Consider the following 27,969-nt stretch of genomic DNA (forward strand, 5'->3'; position numbering starts at 1 on the left):
TGAAGAAAAAGAGTAGCTCTTTCTGGATCTACACTTAACTGACACGGAAGAAAAAGAACGGACGTATGCAGGCCGGGGTGGTGCCTATATAGAAGACCATGATGTCATAGAAGGCTCCTACGATGCTGACGACACCATGCGGAGCTGGATGACGCACATGGATCTGAACGACGCCACCTGACGGTGCGCACAGGGTACTGCTCAGCAGAAAAATTCCGGATTCGAAGCGGACGCCAGGGAATCCTAAGGTAAGGAATCTGCAGCTAGAAGTCTCTATCAGATTTGAGTATTTAGGTGGCACCGCTGACACCAGGAACAAAGATTCACCTGGCTGAAGGAGTACAAAGAAGAGCTGACCAATTCGAGAACTGAGGACCAGCCTAGACCTTTTGAGCCTGCCTACCTGCTGCTGTCCCAACGATTGCCCGGACTGACGTGTCCAGCAGCTGTGCAGCTCCCAAAAAAACTCAGAGGGCTTCCGGCACTTTGCCAACTAGCAAGCATCCCCCTTGAAGTGGAGGAGCCACTTACCTGCAATCTGCAAGCACCGACTGTGACATCTGGTCCACCGATCTGCTGACCACCAGGTCAACCAACACAGCAGTCACCCAGGAGGAGGTCACAGTGCTCCAGGAGGACAGATCTGTCTCCACACCACGTTTGTAGATGCCAAGCCCACCAGTAGTCACCATGCACCAATACCCGTGGTACTGGAGCAGTTGCAAGTACCAAGGCTAGTTTGGACCAGTCAGAGACCACCGCCGCAAAAAGATGGCATGCCCACAAGGCACGACTGAATCTATGAGGCTGTGACGAGAGTGGCCAGACTGTCTGTTTTTCTCCCCCTCTGTAGGTCTAGCCAAGCATCGTAAGCGCCCTCAACACACAGGATCAACTGACCAAAATACTCTGCACCCAAGTGCCACGGCCCGGGTACACGACTATCGACTGTCCTCCCTTTGCTCCCGGGACCCTCATGAACTGAGCCCCTCATTGGGAGACCCCAGGCTTATCCCCAAGTCCTCCTCTGCAGCCTGGTTCTAGGTGGCCCCTCTCTTTGGCAACCGTACAGTGTGCAAGGCACCCGATCAGCACCTATGCAACCGGACACTCCAGGGCAGGTAAGTCCAAACTGCTGGTGTTTCTTGTGACCTTGGCCACTTAGCACTTGAAGGAACATGTAGGGTTAGGACCTAAAGGGACAAAAGAGCACATGTAGGGTTGTTACTTTAACCTCTGTCAGCCAATTAGGGTTACCTGTACTATCTGCATAGTGTACCTCTACATTTGGTACACTGCATATATAGCCAGCTTCCTACAATGGCCCTACAGTGCCTGGCAAAAAAAGGTCGCTACAGAGAGGACCATTGGGTGGGAGGGAAATATTAGTTTATTATAGCGATGAACGCAGAGTCTTCATACATGATTACAGTATACTCTTTATATGAGAACAGCCTGCCAGAGCATTGTAGGAAGCTGGCTCTTTATACACTGCAACGAAGAGGTACACTGTTCAAAGAGCCAGGCAAACCCCAAGGGGATTACAGAGGCACAAATGACACCCCAAATGCTCTCTTTTGTGGTAGGGTGGGCAAGCAGCTAGGCATTACATATTGCACACACATAGGCAGTAACTGAGATATAAACTCAACAAAGAAATTCAACACCAATTTATGAAAATAATATGCACTTTTATATGAATTTAGGAACCAAGATCATCGGAATCAGGTAAGTACTTTTCGAGTTATGCAAGTTGACAGTGCAATTTTTCAAGCAGGAATGTTATCTATGGGGGGAAAACATATACTGCATACGACTACTTAATAGCGATCTACGGGACCAATCTTCTGAAGTTAAGGTAATTATGGGGCAAGGTCCAAGGCAGCACGAACAGGACACTACGGAAGGCACTGGGGCGTTCGGGTGCAAAGGTACTTTTCAGCTTTGGGTACCCTAATGTTATCCTATGGGAAAAGAAACATATACCGCATTTTGGGCACTTAGCAACGACCAACAGGACTGTTCTTCTGGAGTTACGGTAAGTATGGGGCAATGTTTAAAGCAGCACCAACAGGTCATTTCGGGAGGCACTGAGGCCTCAAGGTGCAGAGGTGCTTTTCAGCCTCAGCTGCCCTAATGTGAAAGAAACAGACACTGCACACTGGTACTCGTGTTTATCAACGACTTACTGGACAGTTCTGGATTTGAGGTGAGTATGTGGCAAGGTCCAAGGCCACACCAACAGTTCACCTTGGGTTGCTCTGGGGAGTAAGGGCACAGAGGTGTTTTATGACTTTGGGTGTGCCATACTCCTGCTGGCACACACTCCGCAAACTCCGGAAGATCTTCAGATGTATCCTAGCAGACTGTCGCAGGACAGTCACCCACGCCTTAGTCACGAGCAAGCTCGACTACGGCAACACCCTCTACGCTGGCACCTCAACTAAGAACATATAAAAACTTCAACTCATCCAGAACACTGCCGCTAGACTCATTCTGACCTCCCTCGCCGAGAACACATCTCCCAACTCCACTGGCTACTGGTCGAGAAACAAAATGACCATCAAACTTCTCACACACAGGAACAAGGTCATACACAACGCTGGACCAGCTTACCTGAACCACAGCGTCTCCTTCCACACCCCTGCCAGATCCCTCTGCTGGAGAGCTGGAACAACCTCCCCCTGCACCTCAGACAAAGCCCATCGCTCACCATCTTCAGGAAGAATCTCAAGATGTGGCTCTTCAGATGAGGCCTCTATCACGAGTGAGTAGCCACGCTTTACAAATAAAGATTGATTGAATCCGTTCAATGGAGATCAGTCTGGTCAGAAAGAGGCTGCAAGCTTGGACTGGAGGACCAGTCCGGGGGAACCCTCAGGTTGCCTCATTCCCTGAGATCCTCAGACATGAGGGACACCATTGGCTGACTTATCCTCAGCCTGTGGGGCTCAGTGCAGTGGTGTCCTTTGACGTTGAGTTCCACTACAGGGGATAGTTGCGGTTGTAGGGGGCCTGCAGAAAGAGGCTGAAGGCGGCGGCGGGAAGTCCACTATTGGCAAACCAAAGGTGAGCTCTGTCTTTGAAAGGCTCGGGGACCACACTGGCACCATTAGCCCACTTTAACTCAGGTTAGGGGGCATGGGTGCAGTTCAAAATCTGGATTTGGCAGTCTGGTGTCCTGGTGAGTCTTCTTCAGTGCCTGTGGGGTGCAGGGAAGCAGCTTCACGAAGTACCGGCAGTTCTCCCAGGTATTTGGAGGCATAACATCTGCAGGACCAGTTGTCTGTGGCGCAACTGTTGAGGATAGCAGGCAGGACATAGAGGTTGGGGTCAAGTCAGTTGCTGCTCCTCCATTCTTCCTTTTTGGGGTTCTTCGGGTCCTTCTTCTGTAGTCCAGCGAATCTGAAGTCCTGGTAACAGGTGGTCACCAAAATACTTAGGGGGGTAGTGGCAAATTGGCTACTTACTTCTGGGGTCACTATGCCCCCTAGATGACCACTTTCTTTGGGAAGTAGGCATCACTCTGTCCCAGAATTCCTAATTCCACAAAACACAGGATGGTGGAGTTTCTAATTCAGTATTCAAGTCAGGCTGGTCACCCTAGAGGCGTGTCCAGCCTGGCAATGCAACATGCCTCCTCACCACTGAGGGAAGCCGGATCTGCATTTCAAAGGCAGTGGGTTCTTTGAAGCAGATTTGCAGGTCATCCTGTTGGGCATGTGCAGTCTGGCAGTGCAACACGCCTCCTGCATAGCTAACTTCCCCACCTGTCCAGGTGCTAAATGGGCCCTGGCCAGAGGGTCTGCATCTCCTCACCTCTGAGGGAATCCAGATCTGTATACCAAAGGCAGTGGGCTCTTTGAAACCCCCTGCTTTGGAATGCAGATTTGCAAGTCATCCTGTTGGATGGGGTGTGTAACACCCTTTGCCAGAGTAGGCTTTGTTCCCGACCGCCAGAGTGCAGACACTCTCACCTTTGAGGGTCAGGAACCTGTCTGCTGGTGGCAGGCTGGAGGAAACCAGTCAGTCAGTCACACGAGTAGTTGGTAGGTTTTCAGGGGGCACCTCTAAGGTGCCCTCTGTGTACATGTATTAATAAATCCATCACCGGAATCAGTGAGGGCTTATTAATACAAGATGTTTGATACTAAACACCCCTAGTTTCAGTGAAGCCAATATGTAGCTGAGGAACTTGTATTGACCAGTATCCAGCACATGTTTTTAAAATGGCATCACTGATCACTTACTATGTTCAAGAATCGGCAAAGACATAGTAGGGTCATATCTGCTCTTGCAGTGACTTTACAAATAATACATGCAGTGTTGGGGAACATGGCACACAAGTGTGTGTGTCATGTCGCATTTTCACTTTTCAGAGCACCTGGTCAAGCAGCCTGCAGTGGCAGACTGTATGAGTTTGGTGCTGGGTCCTGTAGAGAAGCACAAGTTGTGCTGCGGCTCTTAGGGACCCTCTTTAGTACCTATGTTGTAGGTACTAGAGGTACCATTTACCACTGACAAAAAAGTGGGAGTGACCATGTCAAAAAGGGAACTTGTCATGTCACTAGGGACCATGTTAAAGGCCTGGCCACGTGGGGATGAAGTGACCAGTGGTCTTCTTTTTGGGTAAAGAAAATTAGCACTAGAGACCTGGTTAGCAGGAGCCCAGTGCAAGTCAGTCACAGTTGCATCAGAAACAAAGCAAAAGGTGGGGTGTGGGGGGTGGGGGGGGAACAACGGTATAATACTGCAACCAAAAACCCAGTTTCCTACAAGCGTGCTTCTCTCTTGCCAGCCAAAAAATAACAGTCAATAGTGGAATCCTGCTCAGGCAAAGGTCAGCAAGATGTAGATCATAGTATAAAGGTTCTACACAATGACTTAAAGAGAGAAACCAATATAACACATCCCCTCTCTTTCTACCCAAAACTAAAAGAATGATTAACAAGAACAATGAAGAGGAAAACAAGCAACAAAGCTTAAACACCATAGACATTGTCTGAGAAAAAAAATAAAAAAAATCACACAATATAAAAATATTAATTATAACACATTACAAAATGCCCATGTACGTATTCTTCCAAATATTGTGGGGGTCAGTGGCATCTATGAACCCACCCTTAACCACCACCAGATTGAGAAGGACCTGCTCTGCCCTCACATTCCTGCAACCATTTTCACATTTCATCACACATCTACTGGAGTTTCTCACCAATACTGCATCTTCCATCAACATTAAACCACTAATCCATTCCTGGTCACAATGTTCCACATTGCAACTCACACCACCTTTCTGATACAAAGCCACCTTACGATGGTTCCATTTGTCTACATTCTCCAACACAAAATAGCAATCAAACACTTACTTCACTTCAAAAATACCCCAAACTTTATAAAAGCCAGCATTCACCCTTCATCCTACCTCACGCCTCAATGACTCTTTGTCACCACTTCAGGTATACCCTCCTTTTTACCACCATCGGAATTCAATAACCGCCAGAGGAATCAATTTGGTGCCTGGTTTCCTTCCTCTCCTACTTTCAAATGGTGACACCTTAGTCACTCGATTCTTTATAGTCCAATGTGCCCACTTCATATCATTGACCAGTTCCTCCACATTCCCCGTGTATCTCCATCAAAATGACTCGCTTGAGCAGACAGCTTGCTCGTTCCACTACACCATTGGCTTGAGAGTTGTACAGTGCCAAGAAATAATGTTTAATACCACAACGGTCTGAAAATCTTTTTGGATCTTGTTGGGTGTATGTGGTCATATGTAATCTTGTTATATGTAATAAGTAACTCTGGAAACCCCTCATCCAGGCACACCCATTATAGAACATAAATGGTACACTTTGTGGTCACCGCCCTCATAAATTTGACCACCATCCATTTAGAATGCACATCGACTAAAATCAAAGTATTCCTTACACCAGCTAAAGGCCGAAAGAATCAAAACACACCCTACTCAGGGTCTACCCAGATCCTCAATGTGACCTGGAACGGTTTACACACCGGTTTTGAGTTTACTCACTTTTCTTAGAGCATTGCAGTTATCAACCGACAGTGTGATTTAGTTGTCCATCCTTGGCCGCCAAAAATGTTCTTTTACTCTCCTCTTTGTTAATGCTTGTCCCAGATGCCCCTCATGTGCTATACCAACAATATTCTTCCTCTGACCTTTAGGTGGAATACATTTATCATTCCTCATTACAACATTCTGACCATATAATGTCAACTCATTAAAGCACAGTAGGAGAGACAGTACTCTCGACTATACCCTCCATCAACAATCATACGTTTAACAGCCCTTATAACACCATCTCCCTCCATATCCTCACCCCATTCACTTGAAGTGAAAGCTCCACAACCACACTCCTAGTTATCTGACATTCAAGGCACAGCTCCCCTCTGTTCTTTTGCCAACATTGCTTCCTCGCCAACTTCGCTCCAATTTAGCGATGTAGGTGAGTATCCTTGAACGTTCTGCCAACCAGGAATATATTAAATCTCATACCAGTTCTCTTGTAACCTAGAGGCAAGCCTCACCAGTCTCGCTGAACCCTTGCCAGCACCTCCTGGTGTTAGCACATTGATTAATGGTTTGTGATCCATACTGAATCGAAACAAACCCCATAAGTAGTGTCTGAATTACCTAATGTTCCAGGCAGCAGCTAATGCCTCACCCTCTATGACTGAATAATTGCTTTCACTGTTGGTCAGACAGTGCAACACAAAAGCCACAGACTTCTCCCACTCCCCGATGTAACTGGGGCAATATGGCACCCATGCCATAAGCACTTGCATCCACAGTCAAGACAGACTTCAAGCAGGCATCAAATGGTACTAAAATACCTGCCTCAAAAACTTCTTTCCTATTACGATCAAAATATTCTTTCTGTTAATTTCCTACTCAAATGCACACCCTTTTCTCTACACCTAAAACCCTCAGTTTTCCCAGCAAAATTTTCAACAAATTTTAAGTAGTACTCAATGAGTCCTGTGAAAGATTGTTACTGGTCTTTATCTTGAGGTACCAGAGACAATCTAACTGCTCTAAGCAAGTCATCCTCGGGTTCGACCCCATCGTCTGAAATAGTGTGACCCAAGTACTCAATTTTCTCTACTAGCAATTTGCATTTGTCTTTTCGAATGGTTAGTCCAGCATCCCGAAACCAAGGGCATTCTGTTGAATTGAAATGAACCCGCCATGGTAACAAATGCTGTTAAATTCTTTGATTCCTTGCGCAAGCAGATCTGGTTTATGCACTCTTAAGATCAAGTTTAGGCAAAAACTTTTCCCCATTAAGAAACAGAATTAGTTAATTGGTGTTAGGCAAGAGAAGTGTCTGTGACTGTGTTCCGGTTTACACTTCTGAAATCCACATTAGAAGAGAAAAAAAAAACACAACTGGCCATTAACTTTCCTAGTTAACCGGCCACCGACTTTTCTAGTTATTATGACCGGTGAGACCCAACTTGAACCTTCCACCGGTTCAATGATACCCTCCCTCATCAGGTCTTCCAAAATGTGTTTTACTTCACTTATTCTCACCATAGGTACTTCTCCGCTTGAGTTCTATTGGGACAGTCCCATGTTTAACCAGGGATGTTGAATTCCTATTGACCGACTCCCAGGACATATTGGGGGTTATTACAACTTTGGAGGAGGTGTTAATCCGTCCCAAATTGACGGTAAAGTGACGGATATACCACCAGCTGTATTACGAGTTCCATAGGATATAATGGACTTGTAATACGGTTGGTGGTATATCCGTCACTTTTGGGACGGATTAACACCTCCTCCAAAGTTGTAATAACCCCCATTGTTTGGGGTCAAGGGAAACAAGTTTTCATGTATATTTTGTCCTTGGGACAAGTAGGCCCAACCCTTTGCAGCATAAACCCTTTGGCTACCAGTTTTCAGAGAAGGAAGCTTTCTGCAGTGGAGGTAACATGTGTCCATAGGTTAATGGTGTTCGAACGTCTATTTATGGTTCATTAATGAAAAGCCTTCATTATTAGGGTAAGTGCTGTAAATAAATGTTTTAAGTTCACACTGCACTGCTGACTTGAAAAGTTTATATGAGGCTAACTATAATGCACCCAGAATGCTCTCTAACTAGATGTAAATGTTTGCAGTAACTTGGAAGCAACAGTGAGGATTCTTTGCTTTCAAAATACAAAATGTTAAGAAAAAAATGCAAGTAGGGAAAAAAAAAAAGTTTTGCTACTATGAAATTTTAGGTGCTGTTTCTTTAAAGCGTAATTTAGTAAAATGTGTTGATGCCTGCTAGGATTTCCCAAAAATGTTTCTGATGGAAAATCAGTGTAAACATTTCCAACAAGATTATGGGAAGCATGAAAATAAACAAGCACTGGCAAAGCCAACTGATCTGACATTTTTTGTGAGTCTTTTGGTTCCGTCAATGCATGTCTTGTTTTGACATGGCTTTTGTAACACTTTATTGTTGTGGGAGCTGCCAGGCCCTCACCATTGTAAAAAACACTGGCAAAAAGGGAAAATATGGTTTTTGGTCTTAAAAAAAAAAAAAAAAAAAAAAAAAACACACACTGCCACCAGTGAGGTAACAAAGGCCCCGAATCCCCCCTCTCAGGGGCCTCCCTCAGCACAGCACCTTCCCTGAGTCTGGAGGTCATCCATGTTCTTTGCAGGGGGGACCCCTCGAGTTTTGTTACGCAACTAATTGCCATAGTAGTTTCTGGCACTGAACAAAACTACTTTGAGTGCCAATATGCTCCTTGTGGAAGAGCAGAATGCAATCACTCATAGTAAAGCCAGCCAACAGAGAGCGAGAAATAGAAATTTAACAAAAAACAAATGTCTTTGTTAACACCAGACCTAATTAGGGACCCTATTCTTAAATAAAATCACAAAAGTGCATTCATGGTGTATGCCTTTGATTTAGTGGCTTTAATGAATTCACAAGACCTAACAAAAGTAGACCAGGAAATCGTACTCCTAGAAAATATTTGTGAACTGTATTTTATCACAAGCAAATATGAATGTGTATATTTGCTCATGTTAAATCTATTGAGCGTTTACAAGTTCACTTTCCCTCCAACCACTTTTTTCCCAACCCTGAAGGAACTTCTACTTCTGCCATTATCAGGAGTAAATTTCCAACCTTTCTCATTAAGTGAAAAGATTAGAGAAGAGCTGTGAAAATCCTTAAAACATGCGAGTTAGTGGGTTTGCTATTGCTTACGTCTTCCTCCAGCTCCAGTATGTACATCGGCGGAAATAAGGATGTGGCTATTTGTTCACAATGGATACCTCATCTCCCTCACTCGCCATACCTTTCTTACTTGTTTCCCCTCATACGTAATTCAGATTTCACTACTATTTTTGATATGCTGAAAGCATCTTTCATGGAAGGGTTTTTCGCTGCCCACAACAGTTTTTGTGCCATTTTGCTCCTACATTGGACAATAAACTGATCACATGTGAGTTCTTCAGTCATTTGGCCGAAACAGCATTTGACAGTAAGTTCACGCAAACGTGACCCAGATTCATCCAATGACTCTCCTAGCTATTGTGGATGAATATCAAATTTGTATCTTGACTATATTCTCCTTCTGGGCAAATCTGCACTCCAAACTTAAATTTGCCTCTTTATACACATCTTGAATTGGTAACTTGGTCATTAATGTCAAGATCTTCAGGAAGAAACTTAAAGATGTGATGACCATCTTTTCCCAAACTACTTAATAATAGAGTTTTTTTTTTCTTTCAGGTTTTAAAGTCTTTTTAAATGAATCTATCCAGTGTCCTCCCACTGAATAGAATGTGTACCATGGTTTGGCAAAAAAGTAGGAATAACAACAATTGAAGAAGATTACATACTAAATACAGCTGTATCAACTGTTGTGACACTTAAACAGTCCTCCTTTCATAATTACTATTTCTGAAGGAAGGTACTTTCCTCTAGTAGTCACATGAGTCCAGTACCTCATCGAGGTAAGGCTTTAATCACTCTTATTCAAAGTCCTGGGTGCGCAAGGTACTACGCATGTTATATGCTTAAGTGACTGCCAAAAGTAACTAGATGAGGTAAAGTTGTATAATATATGACATTTTCCACCTCTCCGTGAGGATCCTATGTGCGCACCGCACTGCACTGCACTGCACACAAGACTGGCTCCTGCGCTACAGCATGGAGCCAATGGGTACAAGTGTTTGTAAGTAAAACGTTCATCAATGAGAGGGACTCGAGCTGCGACTCTCTCATGCGATGATACACGTAAAAAAATCGCAGCTCGACCTGCCATGGAGTACTGCAGGTCTGAGATGCGGTAATTCACGGTAAAATCGCAAGTGCACGTTGTATTACACAGACCAGGTACACTGTCTGTCTGCCTGCACATAAGTTGTTGAATTCTTGAGCATCTACCAGTTCCTTTTGAAACTGGGAACCTAAAGTGGTTCTGATAATCACTGCAGGCTGTTTGGCAGGCTACTTATCGCCAAAATGTGATGAACGCATAACCTTCACGGATGATTACAGTATACTCTTTACTTGAGAACAGCCTGTCGGAGCATGATTCCCTCTTGCCAGCCAAAAAACAGCAATCAAGCATTGAATCCTGCTCAGGCAAAGCACAGAAAGATATAGGTATCAAACGTTCTACAGAATGAGTTAAACAGATAAGCCATTACAATATCTGTCCATGGAGAGGCACAGCAAACTAGTGAATTGTGTTCGTGCATTCAACAGAATGTAACAGTCGAGTAGTTGAGCATGCAAGGGGGACAGCTATGGGAAAGAGTTTGGGGAGGTGGGCAAGAGGAGTGGGAGGGTTCTTGTAGGGCTTGAGTAGTTTTAAAAAACCTTAACAGAAAATTGAGGTGCTGTTGTACCTTTAAATTGCCAATGAAGTGAAGTTGCTCTCCCAAAGAAAAAGTTGGGCTGACACTTTGTAAGCAGAGGATACATTTAATCTTATCAACATGATGGAGCCATATCTCTCACTCATGAATGATGACTCTGTGGATAAACGGACAGCGGAACGATGGCAATAAATAGAGAGAATGCCCCTGACAGCCTGAGCTGGGACTTTCCATATTGAGTTATGGCACTAATGGGTTTGGGCCCTGGGTTTATACAATGGACCCAACTCCATTATTTGGGTCCCACGGCGCAGGTCCACACCAGTAGAACAATATCTGACTCATACAAGGTGGGGTGTAGGACCAGGCAGGGGTGTCCGCACTCCCCATTACTATTCATCATTACAGTGGAGCCACTAGCCTGTAGCGCATGCACGAGTAAATTCTATTGTGGGATGAATGTTCGGGAACACTCGTTATACGGATATGATATTGTTCCTCTGAGATGTCGAGATGGACTCACCGAGGGCGTTAGAATTATTGGGGCACTTTGGAACAGTATCGGGCCTGCTCATTAATTGGCAGAGATCCTATCTGTTTCCACTCTGTAGGTACGCCACTCCACCCCAGAACTTACGCATTCTTACCTGTAACACAGTCTGCCTAAAATATTAAGGAATGAAGGTATATCATGACTATTGAGACCTTTTAAATGGTAATATTGGAGCAGCTGTTGGAGCACTCTGATCCAGTGTAAACTTTTGGACTCCGTTGCCATTATCTGTTGCTGGTAGATGACCAGTGGATAAGATGGTAGCACTCCCAAGGCTGCTTTATTTCTTCTCCACACTTCCCCTGCTTGTTTCTCGCCGGCTGTTTTGGGACCTGGACTCCTTGCTGCAGGAACTGATTTGGGGGGGGAAGGGCAGATGCAGAGTGGCGATGTCTAAATTACAGTGCCCTGTAAGAGAGGGAGGACTAACAGAACCAGACCTAGAGGCATATAATTTAGTGGCGCAGCTGCATAGTTTAACAAGTGGATCTACCATAGAATTAACCTTTGGGGGGTGAGTGGGGGCGTCGGCTCTCTTCCTGACCAACTGGACTTATCACAGGTCCTCTTAACTTCCCGGCAGCGCCTGCCTGCAGCCTCTCAGGAGCTATTGGTGGTACAGCACATCTGGTGACACTGCATTCTGCGAACCCACACTCAAGCACATTACTGATCAGACCTGCCACTGTGGTGGCTGGGGATGATGGCTCATGGGGGGTGCATTGGGAGGAATGGCAGAGTAACCTGTTTGGGGGACCTTTACCGGGAAGGAGCAGTGCTCCTCTTTGAAGATCTGGCTATGGAGTTCGAAATTGTACAATAGGTATTCAGTTCCTGGGCAGGGTGAGAAAAAGGAAAGAAAAGGTGAGGCTAGGCCAGGGGAGATAGGGAAATAGATTGGGGGATCCGTTTGCTCAGAAGCGAGAGCCCTCACACACCCTGCTGGGTGTCACGCTTCATCATTGGGCAATTCCTTGTTGGGCCAGCACTGCAATGCCCCATGGGCCCCTCTATGAGGCTCTTTGACAGGGGTCTCATGAGCACAAGATGCCAATATGAAGTGTAAGGTGGAGGTGCTCTACATGTAGATTGGTGAAATGTGAATTGTGGATTCAAAATAGCTAAGAGATACCCAATCAAATCTAATGGGTGGGTTCTCTTATTATGATTAAAAGGTAATGTGTGGCTGAATGTGTAGGTAACGAGCTCAAACAATAATATGTGTAAAAGTCGACATGTTTCTTGCCTCAAGTGTCTTTTTTGATCAGGGCAATTCTTCACAACAAAAAACTAAAATCTAATCTATTAGTAATGGGGGAGAGTAGGTGTAGTCTTAGTAAGCAGCATCCCAAATCACACAAATCAAAATCCTCACACTAAATTGGATCTGGGGATGTCTAAAACCCGACCTAGAAAGAAGCATAAAGAAAAACAAAGAAAATGACATCAATGCTGTAGGTGTGAGATAAAGGTATATTGGGACAAACGTACAAATCCATGTAGGTGCAGGGTAGCATAACAACCATACATCAAAACAAGCAGGTGACACACAAGTGAAGTGAGGCAGTAACCCAGACATAGGTAAAAATCTAATGGTTCATTGCCTGCAAATTGCGGCAATGCATACCCAAGTTTCGCACACTACTGACCCCTTAGGAGATGGCAGAGACTACGCTAGCTGTGGAACAAAACTGAAGGAAAGAGGTCAAATTAGACCTTAAAGGCTCTTTCCAAGCAGAAGTGATACAGGCCAATGGGCAACCATACTCGTAGTTTCCAGTGCGCTGATTCAGGAGACACCTACCCTCTCTCTACCACCCTGGAGGTGAACAATAATGAGGGGGGAGGGGGGGGGGGGAGGTGGAGGTTTCTATATACTGGAGGGAATCAGTAAGTGGTTTCAGGTGCCACATGGAACCAGCCGGGGGAACAGTGGGCTTTCAAATCAAACTCGAGGTGGAGAAGGCCGCCGCCATGTTGGGGCTGAATCCACATTCATAGTATTGACATGGTCAATGGCCGGTTTGCAAGTATAGGGGGAAACGGCCCTGCGTTATACTGAAAATACAAGCATATCAAACGTAGAAGCGGCCAGCAGGGTGTGAGCTATGCATGTGCCACCACGCTAGAAAAAAGAAAAAGAAAGGAAGCCGGCAGAGTAAGGACTATGCAAATGTCAGCCGCGCGGAGGAGCGAATGAACAGAGAGCTCAGGTCTCCATCGGAAGAACTAGAGTGACCGCCACCATGAAACGGCACGAGAGTTGCAAGTTCCAGTAGGGACCAATTAAGGTTGAGGGACACATTAAATTAGGAAAATGTCCAGCAGAAGTATGGAGGCAAAGTCAGTATAATGCTCCCCCCAAAAAGGGGGAGGGGCACAAGAATAGCAGGAGCCAAAGGGGAGTTAAGAGAGCCACAAGGCCTTTCTGAAAAGCTTGCATAGGAAGCAGTTGGAGGGCAATGTATTCTCAGGGCCCAGATTGATTAGACTACACCAAGGGGCGGCCCAGGGGCAGGATATCAGAATAATACTCCATCCAAGGGCCAGATGGCCAAAAGTTACACCATCCAGTTAGATGGGTGGGGGTGCAGGTTTTTTTCAGGCTGAACCCCGGGAACCCCATAGGTCATATGAGAGTAAGCCACCAATTACAAGTGAGCGGTACCTAGTCAGGAAGGGGTCGCATCTAAGCTTTAGATGGACAAGCACTGACCTCCTAGTGTCAAGGAGGGTCTTTTCTGGGTTAAGTGAAATCACACACGCCACATGAACCAAAGAGGTGGTGTCCTGTCGCTAGAGGTAAGTCCCAGGGGGCGTACTGTTCTAATCTGTTGGCCCTCCATGGCCTGGTGTGAATGATCATGTCTTTGATGTTGTTAGTGCGCTTAAAGGCAAAGCATGGTCTAGGGATTGAAAGTGGGCCAGTGTTTCTGTATTATTTTCTGTATTTTTTTCGGAAGTGGTTGTAAATGTTGTAACACAAGTGATGGCTTCTTCCAGAGGGAGGTTCATGGGATACAATAAGGCTGCCCAGTTGTTGTTGTCGCTAGCCCTCTTATGTGCCAGGTCAACTGTGGGGGAAAGATAATGCTGAGCTTTTAAGTTAGCTGAGAGTTGCTGTGCTTGTATTTCAAAGTCTGCAATGGTGCTGCAATTGCGATGCAGTCACAGAAGTTGGCCATATTGCAGGGTGTCCATCAAGAATTTGGGATGGTGGCTATCATAATGGACATGCTGTTGCAATCAGTGGGTTTCTTATAGGTGGCAGTCAGGTGGAGTTCGAAATCCCAGATGCCCAGTTCTCATTACATCGGGCAATAGTAGCGACAATTAGAAATCATTGGGGAACTGGAGAATTCGATACCACAACACATTGATGCAGTCAGCTGTTCTGTACTGCAACGGGTTGCATTAAAAAGGTCACATGTCTATATCAAGCACTATGAACTGACATTCTTAAAACCATAACAAACGGACTGAAATGGGAGACAGATTTAGAATTTCAGTTTACTGATGAGAACTGGGGAAAGATCCTAGAGAGCGTACCTACCATTTCACGCAATGCCAGGTTCAAATGAATTAATTTTTATTTATTGCACAGGGCTTACCTTACGCCCAGTAAGATGAATAGGTTTTATGCAACAGCTGCAGTGACATATCCCAGGTGTGGGGAACTTGAAGCAGAAATGTTTCACATGGTATGCAGGGCTCAAAAAATCCATCTAACCACTTGCACTGGCGAGTCTTACTTGATCAGGTCGAGCTATTTTTAATATTTACTCGTCCCTTCTGGCAAGTTGACAATGAACAGGTGTTCTGTTCAGTTGAAAAGTGGAGGGGCAATACAAAATACCTTTAAATCTTCTTCTTATGTCACATTTGCTCTGTATTAACAGACAGAGGTCAAAAGTCATTTTTTCTTACAATTAATTTTCCTTCTGATTGCAGATTTCCAGGACTTTGTAAGGTGAACTTGGGGACCTGCTGCTTAGAATGTAAAATAAAAGGATATAGGGTGTCAGGTTTTTCCTAACACACAACATTTAAATGACTAGTTTAAACATTTCAAAATATATTTCAGTAGTTGTTGAACGCCCTTTTTTTATATTTCTATGTGATTAAAAATTATTTTAATAGGATGCAAACAAATTAGTATACTTTACATATTGATGTGTAAGGGATATGTTTTCTTAAACCCAATTTTCACAGAGTGTTAATACACTATATAGTTTTATCAGTAAAGCTGCAAGTTAGTGGAGAGGTTTTTGGACATTTCTTGGAAAGTTACTGTGTGTAGATGACAATATGTTAACAACATCACAAAACAAAATAAAAGGATGGACGGAGTGTTGAAACTTTTCAAACACTCGACCCCAGTCACAGACTTGGGTTTAATCCATCGTTATTTTGCTCGCCACGTCACCCCAGTTTTGACCCAGCCATATGTAAATCAGTCTTGACCCTGTTTCCCATGATGACAATGTTACCACATCGTGGTTTAGTAACATATGTTTTATTAAAATTGAGTATTTAAACAAACTAAAAATAAAAAATCCTGCCCTGATGGCAATGTTGTTGGTAAACTAAAAGTCCTAGGTTACGTGGGCTAGACCTCATGGCTAGATTCTGGTGATGCATGCAGCAAACTTTAGTCTCCTTAATCAAACTAAAGACTTGTGTACTGCAGAAATGCTGAGCTCACATATTTGAAGGTGCAATCATATGTGAGAATTAAGAAAAAGGCGAATCTGAAAACTATTTGCTGACGATCACACAATTTGAGACCCGTTTAAGGGTCAAGTACATTAGAGTTAGGTCGAGTAGATTATTTAAGTTAATCGACCTGCAGGTCTAGTAACATTTTTATGATTTTTCGAGCACTGGTATGGGCCTGCCCCTCCTTGATGGGGATCTGTAGATCAGTAATAGATTGTATCAACAATGTTACCCAAACGAGAGGTCCATTGCAAACCTCTGGCATCCCTCCTTGGAGGATTCCCATGCCCAAATAAAGGCAAAACTACTACCAAGTTTACTGACCTAGTACTTACGCTAGTGAAACAGGATTTAATAATGCACTGGAAAGCTACTGGGGCACAAAGAGTGGTTAAATGGTGAGAAGAACTGGCTCAATGGGCAGGTCTGGAGGGTGCTGTGCTGTTCTGGGAATTGAAGGGGCGGGGGACAATTGATAGAGCATGGGAACACCTAATGGATAGTTGTATGGCCCCAGTCACAGACATACGAAATAGTTCCCTTCTATCTGCTGAGGACTCAATTAGTGAAAGCTCCTAAACATCCCCAAGCCCAGAATGAGGCACCATGATTGGAGGAACGAACACACAGGAGAGCAGCAGCAGCGTGTCCTTAAGGGTGGAGGGACCATGTCCCTGCACCTTTTGGACATAAAGAGTGTTTGTCAGGCTGAGCAAAGTTCAGCCTGACAGACACTCTTTATTATCAGGTCAGGCGGCCAGGAGCGACACATGCGCTAAATGCACAGGCTCCTGGCTGCCTGAGCTGAACTTTGTTGGGCTGAGGAGGTTACAGCTCCTGTGGGCGTGATCTCCTCAGCTCAGGAAACATCCTTCAGGCAACTCACCCTCCTGACGTGGCACCTCATCACAGAGTGCGTTGGGTAAGCAGTCTCTCTGACCCCCATTCTACTCTGTGATGAGGTAGGGACTGCTGCCTCCTCTCACTGGCTGACATTAGGTCAGCCAATGAGGGGAGGCAGCAGTCCCAACCCTCCTGGCACAACCGAGGCTTCTCTTCCTGAGCAGCAGTGCAGGGAAGTGTTTTTTTTATTGACTGTTTGGTGCATGCATGTAGGTATGAATGTATGTTTATTTGTGAGCGTTATGAATGAATGTGTGTGCACGTCTGCATGTGAACACATGGGTGTAATTGAGTGTGCATGTGTGTGCCCCACCCAACTCCCGCCCACCTCTCATTTGTACTGACCGACCGCCACTGTAGGGGAGGATCCAGAAACTTAACACCCAGTATGGGTTCCTAAATGAGACAGCATGGCGAGAGGTAGGAAGGAAGGAGGATGTCTGGTTGGAGGGGACTGTTTATCAACAGCCAAACTGTGCTTATACTATGTTAAAATATGCCACGCACACTGGCTTTTTATAATGGAATGTTACCATCAAACTATTTACTGTTTACTAATGCAGTGTGTAAGGACCTGAATACTTCTGACACAACATGCCTCAACCGTTATCGTATTTTATTAAAATGATAACATTTTGTTTAAAAATGAAAATCATTCAAGGTGCCATATGGCATGAAGAACTGGGCCAAAGGATATCTATACCATTACCATTTGACTGATTCCCAAAATACTTAAACACCCATACTGTTAGGTTTCAATGATCTAAAGACTGCTGCACGGGCACAGCCAAGAAGGCTCAATCAAGCACTGGCAAAGCCAGTAGGTCTGGCATTTTAAAAGAAAAGTGCCTCAGTAAGCCATAATATTGGCACTGCGCTACTCATCCTTACACTGGCTCATTCTTGCATTCACCCACTTACACGACCACAATAAAACACAAATGCAATAACACATGCAAGATAAATTAAAAGAATAAAAGTAGAAAAATGAAAGCATGCTAGCATCTAAACATGGTATGCATAAGCTTGCAATAACAAGTAAAATTACACACAGTAGTGGGTGGCAGCTTTGCAATGCATTGCCATAGTGTACATTGTTTTAAAGTTACAGCATGACCACTGCATTTAGAACCAGTGTGTGGGCATATTAGACTGGCAAAACAATGGTACACTATGGACAATACAATTTTATGATGGTCCCCTGCTTAAGAGAGAGGGGCTGCGTAGGATGGGGCTCACAGCAGACTAAATAAGTGACAAGCAAGCAGGGCATGACCACTGTCTCAGGAGCTAAAATATGCTTTCAAAATTAAATGAAAAAAGGAGAAAGAAACTAAATAGAACCTATCAAAGGTGAAAATAGAAAAATAAAGGCTTGTCCAAGCAGTCCCGAACCTGAAGCACACTAATTTGTAGGCAGAAATGCACATGTGATCAGACAAATACATCACTCACAGACTAGAAGAACCAATGGCTGAAGTGGCCTGACCCACTGCCCTGTGCTGTCATGGATGGAAGTTGAGCGCAAATGATGCTCATGTAGTGGCATAAGACAGAGGACACAAAAACCCTCTACGTCTGGCTGTCATTCATATTTATGGGTTTAGGGCCAGACTTTTTCTGTCAGTGATCTGTATGAGGATAGTTTACACTCTGATTCCCTCCATTACATGATTCTGGCAGACAACTAAGCCTCTCATGCCCTCCGCCATAATTCACAGCAAGAAGTCAATAAGGAAGCCTGTTATATTTTATGTAACAAAATACATATCTGCAAGCTTCAACATGGTGCGATAACAATCCACCCTCAGGGGGTGCGTGGCTAACCGCTTAAGATGGCGGTCGCATAAACGAGGGGCTCCCGACCGAGCCCACCAGAAGATTGAAATCCGGCATACTTCGGGAGCGGAGACATGGCGGGGAGATGGACACTGGACTGGGGGACACGACCGAGGTTGGATAGAGCGAATTGCCGACCCCCGGCGCGGTCTCAGTGTGAACCAGCGAGACAACGACAAAGTGGGCCTGAGGAGGGAGCGAGGAGGCGGATGGCGGCGCGACCAGCTGTGGACGCGAGGCGGTGAGTGGGGGAGATTGGCGGTGCGGGCGGAGGCTGGAGGCGGAGAATTGGCCCGGCTATTTAGTGAATGGTGGCCCCTCCCCAGCCCTTGCCCGCCCCGGTGGCCGGACGCCGTGATAGCCGGGCCCGAGAGCCGCGTGTGCCCCACGGGCGGCCTCGAGACACTGACGGCAACAGGGGACAGGAAAAATTTAATACTCGGCCTGAAAGAGATACGCTACACTGAGAAGTGGCTTGGACCACACTACGAGACCCACTGGAAAACACAGTAATAGCACTCTGGCACGTAGAGGAGTCTGACCACTTGAGGAATGGCACGTCCGTGAATACGGACTACCGTGGGAGCCAACGAATCAAACCCATATTAACAGAGATGACGTGGGGGGGAAGGTGACAGACTGAGTTACACAGTGGGCGATCGCCACTATAGCCCAAATGAGAGAAACCGCTTTCAACAAGAACACCCCCCCAAAAAAAAACACTGCATACCGCTATGAAGAAATAAGACTCAGACAATTTGACGAAGCATTAAAAAGGGTAATAAAGATTCAAGGGTGCCCGCGCACAGCCCAAATACCCCTTTCCTCCTGCACTGGCCGCAAGACAATACGGCTCGGGTGCCGAAAAAAGAACCTTACAGAGAAGCAAAGCCATGGGTCGCACAAAGGGTAAATCAATGAAAAGCGGAGAAACCTCGACTCCCCAGGATCAAATCCTGGCGCTACCGGCAAAAGAAAACATGGACAAGCTAGACATTATACTACAAAAAAAAAATCAGAGACTACCGACAAGCCATAGAAAACAGATTAGGCATGATCACAGTGGAAATGAATATCCTGAAAGATGATCAAACAAAGCTTACAGATAGGCTAAAGCAAACAGAGTCAACCATGGCAGAAATTCGCCCAACGCATAATGAGAACAAAGTAGCCACTGAAAGGCTTCAACAGCAAGTGGAAATCCTACAAGAACGGGTTGAAGATACAGAGGGGCGCACACGGCGCAATAATATACGCATAATTGGACTCCCCGAAGGCAAAGAAGTGAACGACCCAACACGATACATTGAGACATGGCTACAATCCATAGCCAAGGACAGACTGCCGGTACACTTTGTGGTGGAAAGAGTGCACCGTATCCCTGGCAGAAAACCCATCCCAGGAGCTCCAGCAAGACCCGTAATAGCACGGATCCTGAACTACAGAGATAGAGATGTTGCCTTGCAGGTGGCGAGAGAGATGGACCCTATTATGATAGACAATGCCCAAATCTCACTATATCCAGATTATACTCTGGCGGTCCAGAAACGAAGAGCATCCTTCCAGTCAATAAAACAGAGGCTGCGCAAAATGGAAATAAAATATGCGCTGTTATTCCCAGCAAAACTCTGCATTACGCATAATCAGAAAACGCACTTCTTTGAATCACCCGACCTCATATGTACCTGGCTTGAAGAAAATTTCCTGCACACACTGGCGGGAGGACAGGACCGCCCATGCGAAACAACTTCCTCAACCTCGCAGAGACAAATGAAATAAAGCCCAAAAGTTGCGGAAAAGAACAGGCCCAACGCCGCGACAGGCCCTGGAGGGACAAAACAATGCTTTACAATCTGCATACTCCCTGCAGGAGATGAACTCTTCTCCCTGCGGCGCCGCTTCTTCGGTGGATAGCATGGCAGTATCGGACTCTAGCTAGAGACTGTTAACAGATGCACCCCCACAATAACATTGTTAATATACTTGTTTCCTTTTCTGTGTGTACCTTCGCTACCCTCCAGTTGTGGTGGGCTCGGTTGGTAGAGCTCCTTGACATATGTTGATTCTCTCTTATATTCTCATTAGCAGACCCGCTGACTGCGGGACAGACCTCTTGACCACGCCCCATTGAGTAGGCCCCCCTGTAAAACTTGATTGCTTCGTTGTAGCACCAAGATTATGTATTACATAACTGTTTGGCAAAGCTGGTTCACGCTTTGCCTGGTATTTCAATTAATGTATAGATATGTTTATTTTCTACAAAGACAGACATCTACATTTACATCAGATACAGTATTCTGCAGAAATTATAGACTAGAATAGGGCCACAACCAAAATCTGATACTCACAATCACGCCCAATGATGCATACTCAACGCAAATATATTATCATCACTTGGAATGTAAGACGGATGGGCGCTATCCAAAAACGGCGCAGAATCCTGGCACAATTAAATCGCCGCAAAATACATATTGCCTATCTACAGGAAACTCATCGCACCTCACGAGGCGGTTAAACTTCGTAAAAAAAGGCGTGGCCAGATCTTTCATACCTCGTACTCGGCGTTTGCACGAGGAACTGCCGTATGGATAAGGGCCGGTGTGCCCTTAGAAGTGGTTAATACTAAGATTGATGACGAGGGCAGGTTCGTTTTGATTTGGGGTAATTGGGATGGGAAACCTATAGTACTAGGCAGCATATACGCCCCAAATACTGGACAAGACACCTTCCTAGAGCGCCTATCAGGAGCATTGACACAATGGGCACATATTCCCTGGGTGATCGGTGGGGATTTTAATGCAGTGTTAGACGTTACTATGGACCGGAACACCCCTCCAATGTCCAGAACAAATGCACGAAGACAAGCAGACGCACTACGCAGATGGTTACAGGGATGGTCCTTAGCAGATATATAGCGGGCCAAAAACACTGACATGAAAGAATATTCCTTCTATTCACATCCCCACAAAGTGCACATGAGACTAGACCGGATAGTTTGCACTGAATCGCTACAGGCGCAAATGACCAAAACCACCTACCTGGGGAAGACATTATCAGATCATAACCCCTTAGAGCGGACAATGAACTGGGGGCGAACATCCACACCTATCCCAACATGGCGATTACAGCCCATGGTTTTGGAACACACTGCCCTGCGAGAGGAGTTAGCATGAACAATTGAGAACTTCTTCCATAATAATACAGACACAGCATCCTCCCCACTAATAGAATGGGAGGCATTTAAAGTGGTGATACGGGGTGTCATAATGGGAGCAGTATCAGGAGTGCGGAAAACACTGGTGAGAGAACTTGCACAAGCAGAGGAACGGATGAGCACCCCGGAAAAAGAGTCAATCTCACACCCTAATAAAACTAAAGCACTACTGGAACTTAGAACTGAACACGCCTGACTGGTCGAAAAACTGCGGAAATTCGACCATACTAGATACAAGGAACGGATACACAGGGATGGTGATAGGGTAGGACCACTCCTGGCATGTCTAATACGAGAGGAACTGGCTCCCATACTGCATATCAAGACCGCACAGCCTGGTGATATAACTACCCAATTGGGCATTAACACAGCTTTCAAAGATTGTTACACGGCTCTATACTCCGCCCCGCCTACAGTAGTTGAGGGGAGAATCGACTCCTTCCTGACTAGGGTGGAACTCCCAGCACTCGATGCAGAGGCCGGGCAGAAATTAGGGGCACAAATTACACAGGGTGAAATACGGGAAACAATTACAAATATGGCATGCAATAAAACACCAGGAACAGATGGTCTACCGGCTGAATTTTATTCACTATACAGTGCAAAACTTGCTCCACACTTGGAGCGATTTTATCAGGTGTCCTTAGAGATGGTGAGACTGCCAGATACTGGACAGGCATTGGTAACGTCCCTTTTGAAGCCAGGTAAGGACCCAATCGAAATCTCATCTTATAGACCATTATCCTTACTAAACATGGAATATAAAATATTATCAAAGATTTTAGCACAAAGACTCCTCCCATACATAGCTAATCTCATACATACGGATCAGTGCGGTTTTATCCCAGTTAGAAATACATCCCTAAATGTGCGTAGATGATACCAAGTGATGGATGCAGCAAGGGGAAAGTTCCCACACGCGGGGTGTCTCTCGCTGGACTTACGCCAGGCCTTTGACTCCCTAAATTGGGAATATATGATAATGGCCTTGGAGAAATTCCGAGCCCCTCAAAACTACATTAAGTGGGTCCGCCTATTATATGCGGAGCCAACAGCCAGAGCACGTACAGGACAAAATATATCAGAAACTTACCACGTATATAGAGGCACCAGGCAAGGCTGCCCTTTATCCCCCTTGCTATTTGTCCTAGCGAAGATCTCCTGGAAGGTAACCTGAAAAGAGCCCTTTACTCACGCAAAATGCAAATCCAGTTTTGGATAACGTTACCAATTTCAATTGAGGGTAGACTGGCATTAGCCAAAATGGTGGTGCTACCTCGCCTGCTATACTATTTCACTAACTTACCTGTGAAAGTGCCAGAGACCTATTTCAAACTACTTAACTCTATGATACTGGAACTTATAAGGGGGAAGGGGAGACGCAGAATAAGCCTGGCCAAGTTGCAGATGCCATTGGAACAAGGAGGTCTGAATGCATAAGACTCCAAAGCTTATTGCATAGCGGGTCAGCTTCAGTGGCTGGCATGCTGGCTGAGCGGGCGGAATATACAAGAAATAGACTACAACCAACAGATGCTGGACAAAGGCAGTCTGAACTCCTTATTATGCCCGGAGCCCCAGTTCTGGAACGCACTTCTCTTTATTGAAATAGCACTACAGTACTGGCAACTGGCACTCCGATATACCCCTGACTCAATCCCCTACTCTCGCAATATACCACCGCTGGGACTGCCGGTAACCATGGGCAGTTTAACCCCTGCACAACTACAAAAATGGACGCAGGAAGGAGTTGACTCCATAGGCTCACTATTTAAAGACCAATGTTTACTTACACATACTGACTACATTCATGAACACAACTTATCAACCTCACTTTTCCTCCTGCATGCTAGTATCATGCATTATGTTACAAAACACTGGGCCCCGAATAACGAAAAACCACTTACACATGCACTGGTGCAGTCTATATACACTGTAGGTCAAGGTACACACATGATCAAATGGCTATACAAGGGATTGAAAGCCCACCTATCTCAACCTCTGACAGCGCTAAAAATTAAATGGGAAACAGACATAGGAAGAGAGATATCGAACGAGGAATGGACTACCATACTAAACTACCCAAGTGAAATATCCCGGAATACGAGATTTAAATTAATCCAATATGCTATACTACACAGAGCATATCTCACCCCACAAAGGCTACATATAGTATGCCCAGGACTTCCCTCAACGTGTCCTAGATGTAGGGAAGAGGAAGCAGGGCTCACGCATATGCTCTGGAGTTGCCCAGCTATTACTGAATACTGGGAAAATTTAACCAACACATTGAATACCTTAGCAGGAAAGGCTATATACTGTAAAATGGAGGTGTGTATACTGGGAATGCTCCCACACCCCAAGAAAAAGAAAGTGCTCCCTAGATTAATAAACCTAGCACTTCTACTAGCCAAACGCCTACTGACGAAACGATGGAAGGCCACAACAGCACCTACAGTGAGTCAGTGGAAGGCGGAGATGATAGAGTGGGGAAATGCAGAGGGAGTCACACTCAGAAGGGAAGAAAATGCCGGAATTAGGAATCACCCAATAGCCCAAGAATGGGATGAATTATACGTTAGCATCATTAAATAAGGGAGACATAACGAGGACGAGCCCCATTAAACTAATGAGACCAAAACTGAGCAGTTCACAAGGTAGCCTTTACCATATCATAATAGAATTAGTTAAATATCCCCAACCACATAGATAGATTTACACACACTAGCAAGTAGCTACAATAGATAACAACCAAGAATGCAGTAATAGAACACCCTCCCAGAACAAAAAGATGTCTAGTTAATAGTTCACAGTTAAAAACAATGCTAGTTGTAAAGAATACAAGGTGTCATACTAATTGTGAGTACCATCAGGGATGGTATAAGATGACTATTATACATGGTGTACAGATATGAACAGTTTTATGGCAATATGGACAGGTAACAACTGTGTACTTTCATACAGATCAATGAAACAGCGCTCATGTACAACCACTGTATGATTTATCTTTTTCCTTTTTAGTGTTTTGGAAAATAATAAAATATGTTAAAAAAAAAAAAAAATCCACCCTCAGAGTTATTGGCTTTAACGTACGTGTTTCATAATTCATAAACCAGACGTGCTGCCTTAGTTGTAACCTTTCTTTATAAACAGATCAGGTCTATGCCAACTGACAATGAACCAAATAGACATCCAGCCTTCATGAGTGGCTCGTCATCATAACCAACTCAGACCTACTGTATTGACAATAAGCTTTTCCACAAGACAGCCATCAGGCATACAGTTAAAAGTACAAATACGTACCTAATTACAGTTTCCACAACAATATAAAATCCGTACGGAAGCAGTCAAATCATATTTATTATCATTCAAATCGTCTAGCACCCCCCAAAGTTCGTTCCGGTAGGTTTTCAAGATCAAAACTCTAGTCTACTATGGTTATTGTAAGATTCAATATTACAAAAAAACTGTAACAAAAAGACCTGTACCAAAAGACAGCCTTTAAGACAGAAGACCTGAACCAAAAGACAGCCATTAAGACAGAAGACCTGAACCAAAAGACAGCCTTTAAGACAGTGTATTAACAATCCACCTTTAAAAACATATTGCCCTTAATATGTGCTTTTCATAGTGGTTAAATTAGGCCTATTGTTGTTGTTATGGGTTTTCATAATGAACAGCGCAAACCTATGGAGTGAAATAACGTTTTCCAATAACCCAATAAAGTCTATAGCCTTTAGCATTGGCTTGTCACCATAACCAACATAGGCTTACTAAACTGTGCAAATGATTGCACCCATAAAGCATACAATTGTCAAATAAAAAATATGTACAAAATCATAGATGGCAAAACAAATAACCCATTTCAAAAGAGCCTAGGAACATTCTATAGAAAAAAAAGTCTACCCTCTGGGTTTGTCAAAGGGAGTGACCATCACCAAAACCTTTACCTTCATCGGTAATATGTGAAATTTAATGTAACAAAATACCTGTCAATTGCCTGTAATACAGTGTTGCAATAATCCACTGTTAAAGGTCTATTGCTTTACCAAATAAATCAGCCAAGATGAATGCTTTTGTCATAACTCTTCACAGTAAACAGATCAGGTACATCCCATTGATTACTGGTTTGCCACCATACTAAACACAATTCTGGCGTGTTGAGCACCAGCTTCCCAAAATGCAAAAAAGTGCAATACATTCACTCTTTTTCAGTGGAATCACACAACTTTGTGCACTCAGGAAAATCAACATGTGGATGGAGCCAAAGCTCCTCTCTTAGGAATACTTTTGAAAGCTCCTTGTATGTGGCAGCTACACTGTCAAACCAGCCCTAAACAATACACTATGTGGAGTACAAATACCACATTTAATTTTCAAGCCCTGTTCCCTCCCTGGTAATCTGAACAGCATCCTGAAGCTTCATTTCAAAAGCAAAGAACACCCTACAGCAGAGGTCTTCAAACTGGGGGGTGGGCCCCTAGGGGGGCCCCTCAAGTGATCCCAGACTCTGGCCAGAAGAAATATTACACAGATAACAGGGCATGTTTTAAGCAGAAGCATGTTATTGCAGTTTTAAAAAAGTAACAGTACTTAACTGCAATGTTTAAATAGGTTTCAACATATTTAAACATTGCCATCTTTATAAAATAATTGTGAAAAATTCTGAGGGGGGCCCAATGATTTTTATTTTTCAACTGGGGGGGGGGGGGGGGGGGGGAGGGAGCTGGGCAGCATTAAAATGTTTGGAGACCACTGCCCTACAGTAATGTTCCAAAGTTGATTTCCATTTCTAGCAAGACTTTAGTGAGACGTATGTCATAAATAACTAATCATTTGAAAATTGTGAATATACCTGCAATGCTTGCACAATTTAAGTCCTGGCAAAGGCAATAAGTAGCCTTTCACCACTATGAGGGTAGCGCTTTGGGAACCCCTCCTGGTCCAACAAGACTGTAAACTGTGAGCCAGACCTATGTCATTGTAAATAGGTATGATCCGTGCTTGCCCATGTCAACAACAACAAAAATCAGCACCTCCAGACATTTCTGCAGCTGAGGCACTTAGAGCAGATGTACATATCTGTCACCGTGCGAGGAGCTTTTTGGCCCCAACAGCAAGATTCCACAGATGGAGCAATAACAGTATGGGCAGAAGCAGTGCAAGCCACAACACCCCCTTCTCCAAAACAATTAGCATATGACATTACAAAGTACCATTAGTGAATAAGGGTACTTTTGAGAAAGACTTTCAAAATAACATTAAACAGAAATGGCACAATACAGATAGCAGGAGGGTGAGCTTCTCTAACACAATGTAAGCGAGCAGTACAAGAAACAGTTCTTTAAACCCAAAATACAATTTGTGTCAGTGATTGCACCTGGTAAGCCCTGGCACCCATCTTTGGAGAGCAGGCCTCTTTTACACCATCAGGCTTTGACCCAGAGAAAGACAAAAAAAAAAGGAGACTAGAGGAGGAAAAGCAACTTATGAAAATCTGGACAAAGTGATAAGGCAGGGATCAAAAACAGATATTGGCGAAGTAGCAATAGCTCCGGGTTAAAAGTGCTAACAGCGCGCAGCATTAGCACATTACAGCAAGACGGGGAGTGAGTGCTGCAGATGAGGACAGAGAGGGCTATAGTTGTAAAGTAGCCCTAATGAAGTTAAATGCAAGCATTCGAGCGGAGGCAAAACAGCCACTAGCACTAGGTGAGAGATGAATACTTCAATAAGCTGAGCCAATACATGATTGGATCTTCTTTCAAGTGCACAAATGAGGCACAGCTCAGTCACTAACAATGAAAGCTTCTCATCAGTATTTGCTTAGCCAATTCAATGTTTCGGCTATTGCTTGATGGGCACCTCTAGATGAAAATAGCAGCC

At 44.6% G+C, this 27,969-nt stretch overlaps 1 protein-coding gene across 2 annotated transcripts in view; it reads right to left on the minus strand.

Annotated features, from left to right (window-relative positions):
• ANKS3 (ankyrin repeat and sterile alpha motif domain containing 3) overlaps window positions 1-27,969 on the minus strand; it is a 121,521-nt gene that overhangs the window by 86,974 nt on the left and 6,578 nt on the right. The window lies entirely within an intron of this gene.

This window comes from Pleurodeles waltl, chromosome 10, assembly GCF_031143425.1.
Source record: "Pleurodeles waltl isolate 20211129_DDA chromosome 10, aPleWal1.hap1.20221129, whole genome shotgun sequence".
In the NCBI taxonomy this organism is placed as follows: Eukaryota; Metazoa; Chordata; class Amphibia; order Caudata; family Salamandridae; genus Pleurodeles; species Pleurodeles waltl.